At 36.4% G+C, this 6,064-nt stretch overlaps 1 long non-coding RNA gene across 14 annotated transcripts; it reads left to right on the top strand.

Moving 5' to 3' along the window:
- Positions 1-411: 411 nt before the first annotated feature.
- LOC113317602 lies at positions 412-3,670 on the top strand. 14 transcript variants are annotated; one of them, XR_003343752.1, is made up of 10 exons: positions 412-534; positions 635-687; positions 1,177-1,321; positions 1,454-1,523; positions 1,628-2,188; positions 2,362-2,670; positions 2,789-2,867; positions 2,965-3,019; positions 3,118-3,181; positions 3,331-3,670. It is a non-coding gene; the product is annotated as an uncharacterized LOC113317602 (long non-coding RNA). The 14 variants fall into 14 exon arrangements; XR_003343755.1 differs by having other exon boundaries at positions 1,625-2,188; XR_003343748.1 differs by having other exon boundaries at positions 1,407-1,523.
- The last annotated feature ends 2,394 nt before the right edge of the window (positions 3,671-6,064 follow it).

Genomic DNA, 6,064 nt, shown 5'->3' with positions numbered 1-6,064 from the left:
TTATGTACATGTTCAAATTATACATAAATCTAGAACTTTCCTATATAGCAAACCCTAATTCCAAAGTCACACAAACCCTAAAGTTATGTGAATCTCGGAAATCGGTTTTGCTCTTGCAATCACTACACCAAATTTCAGGATTAGTAACTAAAATTCGTAAGGGGTTACTGGCGTTACAAATGGTGGTAACAGGTTGAGGCCGCTACAAATTCTTTATAGTAATTCGTAACAGAAAGCAGCCGTTAAGAAATTTTTATTGCGTGTGCCAATCACACGCTTGGTCACACTAGGGTCGTAACAGTTGAAGTTTCCGCGTGTGTCGTTCACATGCATGGCATATTTTTTCCATCCTACACTCGTTGAATTAGAGAATGTTTCCTCGCCCGCGGGTGTCATTCACACTATGTCTCCCCTTTCTTTCGATTTTCATCTCATTCTTCATTTTCTTTTCTCTTTCTCTTTCTCTCCTCCTGCCTCTCTTCTCCACACTCGTTAATCATCTGAAAGGTTAGCGAGTTTAGGGTTTCGATCTGTGTAAGTCATCATCAATTTTTTTCGATTTTAGGGTTTTATCATCTATTAAATCAGATTTTAGGGTTCCATCTAATAACATTTTTTTTCGATTTCATTTTAGGGTCCGTCGGAGTTGGAGCTTTGAAGAACTGATCTTGATTCTCCACTTTGAAGGTATATGTTTCTAATTTTTGTCTGTTAGATTTTCTCCTTCCGCCTCTCCTCTTTTTTTGTTCTTCCCTGAAGATTCACATCTTTTAATCGAGTCTAGGATTTCGATTTCATCATCTGTTAATCGAGTTTAAGGTTTCAATTTCAACATTTGTATTTCATTTGTGTAAGTCTTTCATCATCTGTTTTAGGGTTTGAGTTTTTTCGATTCTAGGGCTTCAGTTTGCTAGACTTCAGGGTTTGTTGTATAAATCTATGATTTACATATGTTATTATTAATGTTTTTTTAGATTAGTATAGTATTCTGGTTCTTTGATGATTTCCATCTCTTCTATTAGTATTTTAATTTGTAGGTTTTGTTGTCTAATGATGAATTGTTATGAAAATTAGTATCAATTTGTAAGTTTTGGGTCTTACAGATTATGTATTTCTTTTTGTTAAATTAGTATCAATCAGGGAATTTGATGTTTGATGGAAATCTTGTTGTTTTAGGGGATACTGGAATCGAGATCAATCGTCCGATATTATAGGTGCAGATTGGAAACCTTGGAAACCACAGATCAATCGTCCTGTCACTGGATGATTCTGTAAACATCTACTTTCTAATGCACTAGCTAATTTGGAGAATCACGATATGGTGATAATAATCTTTCCCTTCCCAATATTTTTTCTTGAATGGAAATCCAAATTGTCAATGTCTTATGTTGATTATTTTATGATAGTTACAACTTGTTGTAATTGATTATCGAGCTGTTGTACCTAAAAAAAGATATCAAAGCCAGTTCAAAAGAAGAAAGAAAGCTCCAACCTTATCTGCAGTTTTATTTGCTCGTAGCAAGGTAGATTTCTTAGATATTCTATTAATTGTCCTGTTTCACCATCTTAGTAATTTCAATCAGAAAAGTTAACTACTGCTACTCCTTCTGTCTATCTCGGTAAGAAGGAACCCATTGTGGACATTGATGGAGGAGATGCTGATAACCAGTTGGCAGCTGTGGAGTACGTCGAGGATTTTTACAAATATTACAAGCTTGCAGGGGTGGCTCTCTTTAATTTTAGTTTTCTTGCTCAAGTTTTAACTGATAAATCATTATTGAAGTAATTGTATCTAATTTTATATTCCCATACTGCAGAAGTCAAGCCTAATTCATGACTATATGGGGGGGTTCACAACAACAAATTAACGAGAGCCATAAGATGATTCTTGTAGTCTAATTGAGACAATGTGAAAAAAGTCATGATCCCATTGCAGCTCAGAATGACGTCATTACCATTATGATTTTAATATGAGAAAATGTATATATAACGATCATCATATTCTGACCGGAGTCTTTTCTTAAAAAAAAATAGCCCTTGATGTCGCTGATCTATTTTGTTAGGTGAATTCACTGTTAATGTTATTGTTCTTTACTTGGAGGTGATAATCCTATTTGTTTAAAGGATTGGAAAGAAAACACGGAAGAGCTACAGAGAAATTGAGGAATAGATTTGCTGGTTTTGGAAGGTACATATGATTATAGTATATGAGTTCTTTTTATGTTACGTCATGTGTTTTTCAGTGTCACTTTCTTACGCCCTGTTAGAATTATATACTCATCCTTTGATGTTGGTTTGCTATGTGAGTTTCGATGGTTTTGAAGTTACCCAGTTACTCAAGATCGTAAAGCTTTTACGCAGACACAGGTAATCATGTGTTGTGATCTTAAAATATTTGCGTGAAGCCTAACTCTTTGAGTCGACATCAAAGGTTTGAGAATCTGAGTGTTTTGCATCAGCTAAGATGTGGGGTTAGTTTACTTCCTTCTTAATGTAGTTTGAATTTCTCATGCTTCAATTTTGTATCTGCTGAACATTTAATTTCTTGATAAGAAAGTGGATGAATTGGATAAAGCGATTGTTGTGGCATCTAGAGACCCGTCCTGATATGACATTGATGAAGTGGAGATTGAGAAACGTAGAAGATGGACTAGCATTGCTCGCACTCAGGTATGCCACAAGAGCCCATCTGTTGGAACTGTTCAATAGACATTAATTTTTGGGGTCTTTGTCTTTTAAACAATTTCTGCATTTAAAATATATGTTATTTTTGATGTGCTCCTTTTAGGTGGGTTTCATGAAGAAAGCTGTCGAAGCTGGAAAATCTAAAAGTGGAAACGGTACCCGCCAGGAAGTCTAACTTACATGTAAGTATTTTAAACCTATCTTAGTGTTCTTTTCTGTATAGTATTATCGCATTTTCCTCATTGTTTGTTTTTTATGGTTGTCTTGCTCAATCTGCAGGAATCTCTCGACAAATCATTTCAGAGGATGGATTCCTTTTGAACTTGGGAGAATTGTAAATCTTGACACATTGCAAGTCTAAAGAGCCTGAATAATTTTCGTTTTCTCCCAGGAAAGTTTCTCTAAGCTAACCTATTTGTGTTTTGATTGCAGGGATCTTTCGAGCAATAAATTTTCAGGACAAGTGCCATCTTCTGTTAGAGCATCAGCTTACCTTGTAAGTAAAACTGCCTTGCACTGAAGAGTTGGGTCAGTTGCAGAATATCCCATGATTTTTCTTTGTCTTGAGAAAACTATTGTTATATACTTAAGAGTTCTGGATTGCGGTGTTCTATCTCAGTTCTCAGTCTTGCATGTTTGCTGCAGGATTCTAACTAATAACAATTTTTGAAGGGAACTTCCATCTCAATTGAATTTGCCATTATGAACTTAAATTCAGGGGTTATGGAGAACTTGATTGAGAATGCAACTAGTGTTTGTGAAGTAGCTGCAAGTTTGGAGTAAGTTTCTATGTAGTGTTTGAGCTGAACTTAGAGTGATTTAACTGAGAATGAACTGAACTTAGGAAGTTTCTATGTATTCCCTTAGAAATTTTTTGGTACTTACTACTTACAGAATATTGATATGAATTAAATGAATGTTGATGTGAATTGAATTGAATTATGAAACTATTGTTGAATGTGGATGATGGATGGAATGAAAGGTACATGCAGGTTATTTAGGATTCCGGCTTATTTCTGACAGAAAATAAACTGCCAGTCAAAAATGTCCAGGTCAAGATTGGTCAATTTTGACCAGGTCAACGTTGACTTGCAGTAAAAAATTTGTTGTTACAAAAAATTCACGGTCTGAAGTTGTTTCAACTTGACACGCAGTAACGGCTTCGCTTGTTGCTAATGAGCCAGGTAGTAACGGCTCGTATCTGTTACGAAGCAATGTTACAAAATATTTCGTAATGGCTGTTCTCTGATACTACGTGTCATTTTAACGGCTATTGCCTGTTACAAACGCCGTTACAACCTAAGTTCGTTGCAGAAAATTTGTAATACGCCCTTTTGAAACAGGCAAAAGCCGTTACAACCCATTTTTGTAACGGTCTGTTTCTAATCCAGAAATTTGGTGTAGTGTTGGAACAGGTTCTAGCATGACTCCTAACATAGGATAGGATCAGTTTTACCATGACTCCCCATATAGGTAGGGATCGGTTCTACCTTGACTCCCAACTAAAGCTAGGATCGGTGGTAGGATTGGTTCTACCATGACTCCCAATATAGGTAGGGATCCGTTCTACCTTGACTCCCAACAAAAGCTAGGATCGGTTATACCATGTATCTCGAGATAGATAGGGATCGGTTCTACCTTTGACTCTCAGCATAAGTTAAGATCTGATTCCCTCTTTAGGTACGAACTGGTCATCCAATAGATCTTCAAAGAAAACCGGACCAAAACACCTATTAATTTTCTTACGACTACGAAACGAGTTCGTATATCTACTTCCTTAACCAATGTGATAAAACATAGTTTCCTAGGATGAAATCAAACCTATATAAAATACATAATCAAGTAACAAGTTACATAGATTATGTTGAAGTCGCATTTACGAAGTTCAAAAGATAAACGTTAAACTTCGTAATTCAATATACCATATCAAAGCATTCAAAAAATGGAATATACTTCCTTGACACTTTGATCATAATAATATGACCAAGTATAATACTAGAGTATCATATATAATCTCCCATGTTATGTTTCAATCTTAAACGACTTGAAAGTAACGATATGAATGGAAACAAGTCAAGTCAGGATTACTAACCTCAAGTGGAAGGATGATGTCTTCGTTCTAGTCGATACGTCTTCGCATTCTTCGGGTTTTCAGAGTAACACTTATATGTCTCAACATTCCTAGACTTTCTAGTCTAATCTAAACGAAGTTGACTATAATAATCTTAATCAAGCGACTCTAATTGAGTTTGATAATAAAATATGACAACCAAACTTGACATACCAACGCTTGGTGGGTTCAACCGAGCAATGCTCTAACACTAGTGTTGTTGTTCAAGAGATTGTCGACGACGTCGTCAGAACTTTTGTTATCTTAGTCTACTGGAGCTGGTGTTTTCTCGGTAAATTAGTCATTTTGTAGTTGTACTTTCTATCGAAAAGAGATACATGGGCAAGCAAAACCCCAAGTTATATTTCTTGACAGAAAATCGAACTCACAAAGAAAGACAAGCACAAGCCAAAATTATACGTCTCGGTATCAGGGACACCAATTGCTAGCACTGTCGATGCTGACTCAACGAGGGATTAATGATTCATAAGCACATTAACGAGATAATAATATCACCTCTATAGCCCATTGTTTCTAATAACTGCATCTCTCAATTTCAACATCGCTCTTTATTGCTGACCAATACCCTAAGAATAGATTAAAAGCTTTATACACCAGAGTCTTCAGTCTACATTAAGAAAGTTACCAGGGTCTATCACCAGCTTCTCCGGGTGTCTCAGCCATCATCTCATGTTGATGTTGTCGCCCGATGCTTGATCATACTATCGATGCTAGCTTCAAGGAACAAGATAAGCTTTATTCGTTACGCGAGTACTATTCTACTGTACCCATGACTGTGATGAAACACGTAAGTATATCTCCAAGACGTAGGCCTTTGGCATGTGCTTGTATTTCTTTTTGGGTTTGATTTTATATCAAGAAATATAACTTGGGGTCCTGCTTGCCCGTATATCCATTGTCGACGGAAAGGACAATGACAGAAGATCTAATTGACCGGGAAAACGCCAGATCCAGTAGGCTGAGATAACAACAGTTCTGACGATATCGTCGACAATCTCTTGTACTACAATGGTAAAATCAAGTAGAATCAATCACCCGCGGCAGCAAATAATCGCAAGAGGAAGAAGATCGGTCGTTGATGGTGGAAGCAGCAACAGTGAACCGTGACCGAGATACGTTTAGGAAGTTAGGAGCAAGTAACAACAACATCGTTGGCAATTGGTAGTGGTAGTTAATGACAACTGCAAGATGAAACTTAGCTTATATAAAGACCACTCTCTTTATTGATGTTTATAAAATCTCTCAAAA

This window comes from Papaver somniferum, chromosome 10 (assembly GCF_003573695.1).
Source record: "Papaver somniferum cultivar HN1 chromosome 10, ASM357369v1, whole genome shotgun sequence".
NCBI classification, from domain to species: Eukaryota; Viridiplantae; Streptophyta; class Magnoliopsida; order Ranunculales; family Papaveraceae; genus Papaver; species Papaver somniferum.
This window is presented reverse-complemented; position numbering and strand designations above follow the sequence as displayed.